Source organism: Crocodylus siamensis, chromosome 2, assembly GCF_052110815.1.
Source record: "Crocodylus siamensis isolate JL-2025a chromosome 2, ASM5211081v1, whole genome shotgun sequence".
NCBI classification, from domain to species: domain Eukaryota; kingdom Metazoa; phylum Chordata; order Crocodylia; family Crocodylidae; genus Crocodylus; species Crocodylus siamensis.
The window spans coordinates 272558620-272571712 of record NC_143396.1 but is presented as its reverse complement, the minus strand read 5'-3'; the positions used below and the strand labels follow the sequence as shown (position 1 = coordinate 272571712).

The window sequence follows — 13093 nt, the reverse complement described above, 5'->3', positions numbered from 1 at the left end:
ATAAATTTAGAGGGAAATATTTGTTGTTTGTATGTTAAGGTTAGGTCAAAATTTTCATCTCCTATTTTGGGCTCCAAGCCTGCATGTACTTAATATTGCTTCCAAGAATTGTCTCATTAGTGCTGCGAATAGTTCCATGTACGTCAAAGAGACTATTTGTAGCAGTTAAGTAGTAGCATGTGCATAAGTGTTTGCAGGATTAGGACCTTAAATCCAGTAAAACAATCGCACTGTATTTCGCATAACTTTTGGTGGCAAGTTCAACTTTTTGAAGCTTTCTTTGCTCACTTCAGCTCAGTATCTTGTACAGCACCTGAAATCAGCCAAAGTCAAAAGGTCCTCTTGAACCCGGCAGCCCCTAGGGCTACTGCAGTGATTCTCAACCAGGGTGTCACAGCACCATGAGGTGCCTTGAGATCCTTTCAAGGGTGTCACACAATGTTAGGTGTACAAACATGATTGACAAGATAAATCCAGGGATTTCAAATATGAATCCATAGTGTAAAAAGCATTCAGACCTGTGGTAGTCTCTCTGAGTCCTTTGTAAAATAATTGTTTTTCCCAGAATAAAAAACAAAACCAAACCCCACAAGTGAAAACTAAGAGATGGCATTTTCTGAGGGTGCCCGAGTCTAATAAGCAGTATCTTGAGTCTAAATAAGTTGGGAACCCCTGAGCTAGTATAATTAAGACCCACCAGTTTCTGTACCCAGCATAATATAAGTGCTGTGGCTCCCATTACTTCCAGCTATCCAATTGACCAAACCCCCCCATTTACCATTGACCCAACTGTGGAAAGCCTTTGGCTTTAGGCTGGAACAAGGCTCATCTTCACAACTCAGGAGCCAAAATAAGATACTTTACCCTCTCTGGCATGCCATATTTTTTAATTCAATACAAGTGCTTAATCACTTTTGACTTCAAGGGGAATCTTACCTCTCCTAAGGCACAACTTGACTTATGCTATATTTGACATACTAGTATCCACTTTATCATGGTTCTCAAGATATAGCCATGCTCTCCAAGCTGTCTAGATGACATAAAAGAAATGTTTAATTAAAAAATTAAGAAGAAATGTTCTTCATTTCTATACTACCTTAAAATGTCCCCTTCAGACAAAAGAGTTGCCCATAAGCGAGCAAAGTTTAGCATGCCTAATGTTCTTTTGCTCACACACAGATATAATCAAAAACAGCTGTTTTATACTTTGCTTTCCTCAGCCTACACCTAAAATGTAAAACCTAATAAGCTGTAAATATCCAGTACCTTTACAGCAATCACTCCACTGCATGAGAAGAAGGAAAAATACTTACTGTAGTACAAAGTGGTGGTTTAAGGCTATTTACTACAAACCATGAACTAATTCTGTAACAGTTAATAAAACAGCATTTTACCTAATGTCTGTCAGGGCACTGAACTTACTGAAGCCACAGCAAAACTATACAACCCTTCATTTATTCAAAATACAGACAGTTCTTATTTCAGAGTAAATGACTGTAGTAACAAACAGGGAGAAAAGTTACTCTGTATCCAGGCCACATTATCAAAGTCATAACAAATCAACCAGCCTGTGACTTTATAACATTTACTACATTAGGCTCATGGGCTTCAGTGAAAACAGCTACATGAATAATGCAAGGACAGTTTATTTTTTGACCCATCTAATTTTTGTTCCTTAAGAAAATATTTGCTGGAGATAAGTTTACCTAAATCAACTTAGATTGGGGGGTGGGGAGGAGGAGAGCCAACATTTTTTATGGGTAAGATGCAAGATAAGACCCACGCCCTCCTTGAATTCCACTCCTACCCCCTTTCCCTACCTGATCTTTTGTTTTTTCCCCCCGCTTGCTGCCCTATCTGTCCAGGTTGCTGCACACACTCGTACTGCAGCCTAAACTCTAAATAAATGTCACAGAAAAGAGTCTGAAGAAGACTGTGTACAAGACCTATGGGCCTAGGTCTTGTTAGTTGTGTCATGGTCTTTCCTGCATTCATATTTATTTACTACCAGCATAGTGGTGAGCTGGATTAAAAACCATCAAAGCAGAGGAGAATCCAGGGGGAGGCAGCCACACACCCACTTCAGCTGCGCCGTGCATGTACAATGAGTTCTCTGAGCAAATTGGCTTATCAGCATGGCTGCTGCCAGAGCTTGCCTTGGCACGACTCCAGAACCCAGGGGGTGAACGCTGCTGCTCACCCCCCTTTTTTCCTGCTGCCCAATTCAGTAGCAGGCAAGGGCGTGGGGGGTGAGCAGAGGTAGCATTCACCACTGCATTCCACCAGGAGCCGCAGCCGTGTCGAGATCACTGCACATACACTGCACAGTCAAAGGCGGGCAGGGGGAGGGCTTGGGGGAAACAAACCACGCTTCCCTCTGGATCCGCCTACACATGAAAGCAGAGACATCCAGCTGCTAAGCAACTGGGGGCTGCATACTCAAGATTCACATCAAGGGGAGCCACATGTCCCTTAGGGGGCACAGGCATCCCCCACCACAGCATTGTGCATCCTCTCCCCACCTCACTGCTGCGACACATGTACCGCGCCCCTAGGCTCACCCTCAGCTCTCCAGTCATGCTGCACTGCACTACCCTGACCCCTGGGGCAGGGGCAGGTAGCCAAACCTAGAGGAGGCTGGGGAAGACTGAAGACTCTTGCTACTATAGACAGCTCCTATTTCTATACAGGGTATAGTGTCCAGACGGAGCTATACAACTCAACTCCCCCTGGGCCACATGTGGCCCACAAGCCACCAGGTGGATTTCCCTGCATAAAATTAAAGAAAACAGTACTGATGGAGGATAAGAGAACATACAGATGCACAGAGAAGACGACAGAGGAGAGAGGGGTGGGAAGAGATGGATAAGGAAGAGTATGGAAGACAGGAACAGTACTGATGCGTACGATTTACTGCATAAAGAAATGTTCATCCTCAAAGTACTTCACTGTAGTAAAACTAATACTTTAGTGCAACTGACGTCAAGCACATATTTATATTCTTTGGTAGACTACGACCTAAATCCTTAAGACATGGTGTGAAAAGGGAGTAAGAAGCTTAGCTATTATCATGCTTCTTCCAGAAACAAAGAAATGGAACAAAAACTAACGAAACAAAACAAACCAAGAGCAAGTCAGGGATCATCTTCACAACAGCTGCAACTTGGATAACCAGCTCCCAGCTCTAAGCATCAATGAAGCCTTACCTAAATTACTATATCCTCATTCACGTTGTATTCATCCATATCAGCTGTACTTCTGGGACCATACCCCATTTCTCTTTGTAGTCAGCTAAGTTGCTCTATGAATTATTCCCAGTGAATTGCGTAAGACCTAGTCTGTTCTAAGAACGTAAGAGAAGACACTGAAGAATCATCAGAGCTCAAGGTATGAGACTTAGGCCAGTGAAGAAGCTACCAGCCTAAATGAAAGCAGTATCTAAGAGTGTCACAGGCGGCTGTAAGAGGAACTGAGTTTAGCTCATGACCGATCAGCAGGGATCCTGGTTTTCTCCGATTTAGAGAAATCCAGTTTTCCGATTTAAAAAAGTAACCCCAAATCCACATTATTCCATCATTAAAATGAAATACCACGATAGATAGATATATTGGCAGTGTTTCATTTTAACCACAGAAAAGTGTGGATTTGGGGTTATTTTTTAAAATCTGAAAATTGGGTATTTTTTAAATCAGAGAAAACCAGGATTCCTGCTGATCAGATACCTCCCAGCTAAGACTGTTCTAGGGATTAAGAAAGCCAGGAAATTAGTTCTATGGCAGAGATCCAGAAAAAAGATCTCTGAGCCCCCGCTGCCTGCCTTGAAAGATAGCTTTGTTTTATTGTTCAAATAATATATTTAACCTGAGGAACAAGACCTAATTCAGACTCTTCCGGGTGGGGGGTCAGGCCAACAGGCTAACCAGTACAGCCAAGTTCTGGGTATAAAGTACCACAGAGCTTGATTGAGAGGGTTTCATAAAAGGGATGGAAAGGGAACTAATGCTTTCATAATTTTTAAACTTCATGTGAGTCATATTCTATTTTTGAGGCTCAGTCTGTAAAAATAAAAACAAAAAAACCCACAGCCAACTATGTATTTATTGAGTTCAGTGTGAAAACTTAATTGTGTAAATTCTGGTGGAAAAAGAAAAGCTCGGTAGTTGCAACACGCTCTGAAATTGAACTGCAAAATAAAAAAATTTTAAAAAATTGCAATTTCACACAGCCCTAACTCAGATCAGTAGTTTATGCCTCTCTCACAGGGAGTGACTGTGAGAACAGTGTCCTACCGCTAATATGCAACATGCTAACAAAGTGGATGCCACGCTTTCTACTGCATGTAGCATCCAGCTACCTGGTGTTCAAGGGAACTAGCTCAGATGTGCCAGCAGTAGTCTGGGTCAGGGTAGCATGGAGCTTCTTTAACAGAAGCAAGCTGAACTGCTGCCAGTACACCAGGTAGTCCACTGGGAGCTAGCTTGGCTCTCTCTGTACTGCACTGCATTGTGCAGTGGTAGATGTAAAATTTCTACAGGCAAAGGGACTTAACACATCTGGTGGTGATCTGAGCTGCAAAGGAGATGTCTGCTCAGTTGCATCACCTTCATTACAACACATTACCTCAGAAAAGCAGATGATATGGAAGTCTTGGGACTTCTGTTGAAGAAATCTGCCTATGTCAAAGGCCCACGACAAGAAGTATTTATTTAGGCAGTTGGCTTATATGTTATGCGAGGTAAAAAAGCTGTGGCATGGCTACCTGAATCCCACCTTGATAGTCCTGAGAAACTGAGACTAGATACAAGGCTCACAATGGGTTAAAACATAGGCATTATGAATCATAGATACCTCTGAGTATTGGAAAAAACAGGGGATATGTTCTGAAGCCTCACATACTTTGTAGGAAAAAAACCAATACATAATGAAGTGAAGACCCTAGAACCAGATCTATTCCAACTGAGGCATAAAGCCCTGGTCAGAAGAAATGAAGTATCAGGTAGAAGAGCATATTCAGGAAAGAAATGTGAGACAGCTACTAGGCATTCCCCAGATAAAATAAATCAATACTTTATTCAATTTATTTGCTTGGATTTTCCTAATTATGGGGACTGAACATTAGGGAGAATCCATTTTATTTGGAAAAAGCTTAATGAATTCTTGCAGTAAATCAAATCTTAAAGAAGGAGAGAGAGGGAGGGAGATACAATGCTGGCAAGAACAGAGGCAGAATACTCAGACCAGTACAGGTCCTGGACAGATCAGAGATATAATACTAAAAACAGCAAGACAAAAGGCAAAAAACATCAAATTGCCAAACAGCAAGGTTCAAGAAGTCATGAGAAACAAACAAATGTGCTTTAAACTGGGGGACTGTGGTGTCAACACCTACACAGTCAAATAGGTCACCAACTGGCTGGAGGGCCGCACCCGGAGAGTGGTGGTGGATTGGTCTTTTTTGACCTGGAGAGATGTAGGTAGTGGGGTCCCCCAGGAATCGGTCCTCAGGCCCACACTATTCAACATCTTCATCAGTAGACTTGGACAAGGGGGTAAAAAGCACACTGTTCAAATTTGCTGATGACACTAAGATATGGGGGGGATGTGGGCACGCTAGAAGGAAGGAATAGGCTACAATCAGACCTAGACAGGTTACAGGGATGGGCAGATGAGAATAGGATGGGATTCAACACTGACAAGTGCAAGGTGCTGCACCTGGGGAGGAAGAACCAGCACCATCCCTACAGGCTGGGGAACTCCCTTCTTATCAGCGCAGAGGCAGAAAAGGATCTTGGAGTCATCATTGACTCCAAGATGAACATGGGCCGGCAGTGTGGGGAGGCAGTCGGGAAGGCCAACCGCACCTTGTCATGCATCCACAGATGCATCTCAAGCAGGTCCAAGGAGGTGATCCTCCCCCTCTGTGTGGCACTGGTCAGGCTGCAGCTGGAGTACTGCATCCACTTCTGGCCGCTGCACTTCAGGAGGGATGTGGACAACATGGAGAGGGTCCGGAGGAGGGCCACTCGCATGATCAGGGGGCAGCAGGGCAAGCCCTATGAGGACAGGCTACAGGACCTGAACCTGTTCAGCCTCCACAAGAGAAGGCTGAGGGGGGATCTAATGGCCTGTTACAAACTAGTCAGGGGGGATCAGCAGGCACTGGGGGAGTCCCCGTTCCCCCGAGCACTGCCAGGAGTGACTAGAACTAATGGTCACAAGCTGGCAAAGGGTAGATTCAGACTAGATATCAGGAGGTGCTACTTCACTGTCAGGGCGGCTAGGATCTGGAACCAACTTCCAAGTGAAGTGGTGCTGGCTCCTACCCTGGGGGTCTTTAAGACAAGGCTTGACAATCACCTTGCTGGGGTCTTTTGACTCTTTCCTGCCATGGCAGGGGGTTGGACTTGATGATCTGCTCAGGTCCCTTCCGACCCTACTAACTATGAAACCACAAAATTTAACTGTAATGAAGGAAATAGTTGGGCAATGTTTAGAATGTTTAGAATGTTTAGAATGGAAACTAAGAGTACCAAGGTGGAAGAACATTTGAAGAACAAATGTAGCAGTTAATGTGCCACTCCAAAGGCAATGCAAATAAGGGTGAATTATCCAGTAGTAAGCAATTATCAGGGGTTGGTAATTGGAAATGGCAGAAAAGGAGTCACTGGTGGGAAATCAGAATTATTGAAAGTTAAACCAGAATGATAAATTCTCTCATAGGTGAATTAAACAGTTTTCTGTACCCAAAGATATAATGACAAATAATAAATCCTTTTGGTATATATCAGAAATAGGAAGCACACTAGAGAATCAGTAGGTTTGCTGGACCACAAGGGAGTAATTTGGAAAATGACAATTCAGGAAGACCTGCTTTGAGACCAACAGAAGTGACTGGAACACAAAAAAAAAAAATATATATATATATATTCCTTTTTCTTTACATTTTTGTTTTAAAAATTAAGACAGAATCAGGGTGTTGTAGGACCTAACCAGCACAACTTCTGTAAAAGTAAACCACATCCCTATAATCTGTTAGAACCCCTGAGCATGAGTATGTCATTGAGACAGGAAGTCATGGAAAGTGGGTGGACAATTTGGTGAAGGATTTCTGAAGGTGCAAGATAAGAGGTTATTAAGAGGTTAAGAAGTTAAGGAACCACAAAGGGAGAAATATTCTCCTCTCCAAGTAGAAACCAGAGACAAACAAAACACAGAAAAAGGAGTAAACGGTCAGCTTTCACCATATACATTATTAACCAGAAGATGCTGCAAACTTCTACAGCAGGAGCTGTCACATTTAACACATCTGTAAGGAAAAGAGGGCGAGCAGTTAGGTGCCAACTCTGCACACATTATACAACATCAAGTTAAATGAGGACTCAAGAAAACTGTGAGGAACTCCAGAAGTGCCTCATCAAGTTACACAAGTAAGTAACACGGTAACAAATTAAATTCAGTATTAATAAATGCAAAGCAAGTTACTGATACATGTTGTAGATTAAAACTAAAAAAGAAAGAAAAAGAAAAGGTGTTGTTGCAGATAAATCAACTAAAACTGCTGCTCAGTAGGTAGCAGCTGGCAAAAGAGCAAATGAAAGTTAGGATGTGAACAGAATGGAACTAGAATAGTGCACTGAAGATAAAATGGCATTATATAAATCAATGGTAGACCCTCACCTGGAATACTGTGTTCAGTTTTAGTTATACTACCATAAAATGGTTATACAAGGAATATAAAAAAATCACAGATACGTGACATGGATAATTAGGGTTGTGGGGGGCAAAAATCAAAACGATGGGAAATAAATAAAAGAAAGAAAGAAAGAAAAATCAAGATTGGTGACCAGACACTCGGACATTGTTACACCGTTACTTATTTAGGAGTCAAGCTGGACCAGACCCTTACCTACCGCTAGCATCTGGAAGGGGTCAACAGTGAGGTTAACAGCAGAGCAGCTCTTATCCGTCCACTTGCTGGCATCACCTGGTTGCAAGTTTCCAAACACTTCGTACCTCCACTTTTGCATTTGCGTACATTCCTGCTGAGTACTCTGCACCAGTATGGGGCTGGGGTGCGCACAATAATTTAGTGGATTCCAGACTTAAAAGTGTCATAAGGACCATTACCAGATGCCTTATGCCAACCCCAGTTGACTGCTTACCTGTCCTCTCAGGCATTCCCACCTCCACCCCATCTGGAGACAAGCTGCTACCCCGGCCCTAGGCCTCAAAGCCCAATATCCAGACCATTCTCTGCACTCTGGCCTAGTAGCCGCAAGCCAGAAAACTACCTGCTGCCTGAAGTCTCAGAACCCATTCCCTACTCAGGCCAATTAGCTCATCGAATCTGCAGATGGTATGTCATCTGTAGCATGGACCTCCCATCAGTGGAGCAGGAATTATGCTGCACAAGGACTGTGGCTGAAGAACTTCATCCACAGCATCAGCTTCCATCCCTCAGGATGAAAGCTGCTCCACAGGGCCTGGATTGCTCTTAGACTATCCAACACCTGTTGAGATGGTTAAGGCAAGCGTGCATTCTTGGGGCCTCTCCAACAATGCTGGCTGCAACTGTGATGCTCAAGCTCAGACAGCCAACCACATCATCTATGAATACCCTTATGGCTCTCCTTCGTTAGCCCAGGGTCTTTTTGACATTGACCATTCTACCTGTTGTTGGCTTTCTGGCCCTCCTGTTTCCAACATACAGTTGTGGCAACACTAGCTTCATCACCAACACAACTAGAAAAACGTGCAACTTTCATGCTTCATAGCTTAAGTCAGTTACTGACATGGTTAGAAGATGATTCCCTACCAACAGGTTGTTCTTCAATAAGCCATTTCAAGATGTTTTTCTTCTTCCTCTGAATGATGTAGTAGCTGCTGTAGAAGACAGCCTTAATGGTACACTGGGGATGGTGATTTCTTTGTTAAAAACTAGAACATGCAAAAAAAGCAGCACATTCTCCCTTCCCATGATTAAAATTCATTTTGTCATGCAGGCAAACAGAAAAGTATTACTAGTAAGCTCCATATATATACAGCCTCAGTTCTTTTTCCATAAAACTAAAGGTGGTGGCAAAGTTATATACCCCAAGATATCTCATGAACTCTTTAATGAGCAAGAAAATAGAGAGGGCAATTACTTGCTTAACAAGCTGGGTTTGCTGGAACAAATGTAAAAGCTCTTCTCACTTTTGTGAAAAATTAAAAAAGCTTGATCAGAAAGTTTATCATGCACACCCTTTACAGTATTACTATACATTTACTGTGCACATATTCAGTTCTCTTTTTCTCAAGGTACAGGAGTTGTTTCTTCCCTTCTAATTAAAGTTGTACAAAGGTATGGCATCTTTCTGTTTCATTTTGTTTAGTTTTTTTTAAGTCAGTAGCTAGGCAGAGAACTCAGCATAGGTAGACGTCGCTTTTGCAACAGATGGCTGGAAAGATGCATCGTTTTTAAGGTCAGAAGTGGCGTTTAAACCATCCAGTCTGACCTCCTTTATAATATAGATCTTTGAATTTCATCCAGATACCTTTGTATTTAACCCATAACTTGTGTTTTAACTAAAGCATATCTTCCAAAAAGGAATTCAGGTTTGACTTGACAGAGAAACAGAAAATCCACCACCTCCTTTGGTAGCTTCTTTGATTAATCACTCATCACTGCTAGGAGTAATAACTATGTTGCACCTACTTTTTAGATCAGTAGATCTAAACCTTTTTAGATTTGACACACCCCTTGGAAAGTGCCAGCTCTTAGTTTTCACTCTTTTTTTTTATTATCAAAAAATAATAAAGTAAGTCTTCTGTCACAAAAAACTCAGGTCACAACAGGTCAGACTGTTTTAACAGTATGGATTTGTACATGACAACTCTGGGTTTACCTATCAGGGCTTACATTGTAGGGCATCCTGCAACACCCTTGAAAGGATCTCAAGGCACCGCAGGGAACCACGGCAGTCCAGTTGAGAATCACTGTTTTACATAAAAAAGTCAAGCTAGCTCTACACAAAATCTTCAACAGCCTTGTGTAGAGCAGCTTGAATTAGCTACGCGTGGAAGTACAGGTAAAAAAAAACATTTCACGGGCCCAGACAGAAAGTTGGCTTGTAAGCTATTATAGATGTCCCTGCCATGTAGATATTTTAGGAACCAATTTAAAGATTAAGAAATAGTTTGGAAAGTACACAAAGACTGCCAGAAGATTAAAAGATTATGCTTGCTTACATTATTTTTTCAAGGATGTTTCCGTAATAAGAGCATACATAACTTGAAAGAATAAATAAAATATGCTACTTAATAACTTGCAATATTTGCTATATAATACAGCTAATATTTCTGCATGTTTAAATGCTGAGTAAGACAATAATTTCCAATTAAATATCGTATTTCATTGGAGGATCTCAAAGTACGTTCATCAGTGACAAAACTAATTATAATAAGATATCCACACCATGTGGTAGAGTCATTACTCACATGTTAAGTTCCTAGTTATTACCTTTGGGTTGAGAACTGGGGACACACAAGAATTAACAAAATATAAATGCAAATTTTTACTTCAAAATGATAAGCTTGCCACTTCAGGAACTGCATAAAAGAAAACCCTGAAATCTACTCAACAATATAAATAAAACATGCAGGTAGAAAACATTTTAACAAGATTTTTATTAAACAACTGCAGATTCTGCTGGGATCCCTTACAGCAGTGGTTCTGAACCAGGGGTACAACATATACCCCCAGGGGGTACGTGAGATATATTTCATATATTGTCTAAAACAGGTCCATGGACCTAAAAAATTAATTTCCCATTGAAAGGGGGTATATATGCAACTAAAGGAATTTTGTACTAAAAATGTTCCAAGTGGATTTTCTTTCCCTTCCCAGGGGTTAAAATCAAGTGAGATATATACACGTGTTCACAAGCACTCTACTGACTGTATCTCTTAATCCTGATGCTGGGCTACTCTCCAATACGTATTACAGTCAGATTGCATGCAAGGGAGACAGTCAGTAATGGACAGCTTTAAAAACGGGAAATCAAATTACCCAAAGGAAGATGAAACCAATTTCAACCCCAAAGGGGGAAGAAAAAACATAGTTGTCAAAACAGACTTTTAAGCAGGACATATACTACCATGGTCTGAGTGCCTGATGAGGAAGGAGGGAAGGGTGAATGGTGTAACATAGGCACCACAGCGCTCACAAAACCTAACTACTAGCTGCCTTGCGCTGAAATCTTACACAATTTACAGGGAAAGTCAGATGCCTCTGAATGGCATTCACAACAGCCCAGCAAAGGTGGCAAACAGGAAATGGTGAGAACAAAGTGCTCTTAGAGGGCTTAGGTATTCACAGCCCTAAACCATATCCTGGAGCTAGGCCTCTAAGATATTTCTTCAAATAAAAACACACATCTACCTCTCACAAGTAAACTGACCACAAGGCTACTCTCGAGTCAGGTATGGTGCTCTCACCCCCTCCTCTTGAATCTGTTCCATGTTGCACAGAAGAAAGTCCATCAGCAGGCCAGAGTGGTCCTGACACTGCAGCCCAGAGGTCAGGCAGCCTCCTCTGCAAGGGAAAACTTTGTTTCCAAGCTCTGCTTCAATTATTGTTTAAGATTTTACAGTAAGTATTCCCTGAAATTGTGGTCTGGACCCTACCTAGACAATGACCTAACCTCTAAGCTACAAAGTTATGTTCCCCCACTCTCTTTCTCTCTCATACAGTGAACATGCAAGTATTTCATGCAAAGCGAACAGCTTCAGCAGGAGCAAATAAGCCTTCCCCATCTCAGCTTGGCTTGTATCTTGGTGCTTGCAGGACTCCCTTGAGAGAACAAACCCAAGTCTCCCCCACCTCGAGTGAGGCTCCCAACCACTGAACTACTAGAAAAAGGTGGGGAGTGGCACTGCCACTTTCATTTTTTGTGATGGCTGCTGTTACACAAGCTCTGAGCATGGTTACCACGTGTATGATAATGCCTGGATCGTGGATAGGCCTTATATGCCAAGCTCCTTGGCACTCTGATGACCGAGTCACTACTGAGCATACCCAGAAGCAGAACCTTAGGTGCCTGGGGAACTGCAGTGCCAAAAACCAAGATGCCCACATCCTTTAGGTGCTTACGACAGGGCTTGATGGCAGTTTTGGATCTAGCCCAAAATTCTTAAAATTCCACTAGAGCAGGTTCCCAATCCCTGGGCCGTGACGGGTCGGCTGCCCGTCCACAGCACGGTTGGCTGCCAGACGGGAAGTGGCAGCAGACGGGCAAACAGTGGCCCCCCCAGAGCCGAGTGGAGAGGCGACGGCTCCTTTTGCAAGGTCCGCGCAGGGGGTGGGAGTACTCTTACCCGTCTTCTGACCAGAAATTCCAGCCGCGGTCGGCTGCGACTGCTGGGCCACGGGTTGTCGAGTCGCGGCCACGTTCAGGCAGCACTTTGCTGGGCCATGGCAGAAGAACTTCGGGAACCCCTGCACTAGAGGGCTATGACCAATACAAATCTTGCAATTCATTGGCAATGTGGAGAAGATCACAGCCTTGAATTAAGATGACCAAATCTGAGGCCTACCAAATTGTCTTACTGACGAACAGATAACAAAAGCAGGGAGGAATCAACTCTACAAGACAGGGGACCAGGAATATAGTATTATCCACGACCCTGGGAGATGTCTACAACAAAACTGAACCCCTGCCTACTGGTGGCACAGCAGCCCTCCCTTGCAATGCAGGTTTGTAAGAAATCAGTGCCCGCTGCGCTGGCCATCTGACATGGCCCTGATACACCTGCAAGTCTGAGCTGCAAGATCAGGGACTTGGGAGGGTCAGGGACAATCTGGGGGGGCTGCTTAGGGAGAAGAGCCTTTTGCCTTTCCTAAACAGCAAGCTGACAATCTCACCTGCAGCTTCCCCTACAGGGGCAGCGAGACGGGAGAAGTTTGGAGCCTGCCACTCAAACCAGGTCAGCAGCAGATTTCTTAGGAAAATTATATCTTAGCTGGATACATGAGTCAGAGAAGCTTGAAGGGTGGGGCTCGCCTTCTTCAAGCTTGTCTAACTCTATCCCAACCATCCAGCACGTTCATTAA

At 43.0% G+C, this 13093-nt stretch overlaps 1 protein-coding gene across 6 annotated transcripts in view; it reads right to left on the bottom strand.

The window, feature by feature from the left end:
- The window catches only part of EML1 (EMAP like 1), a 338018-nt gene that overhangs the window by 114281 nt on the left and 210644 nt on the right, over positions 1 to 13093 (bottom strand). The window lies entirely within an intron of this gene.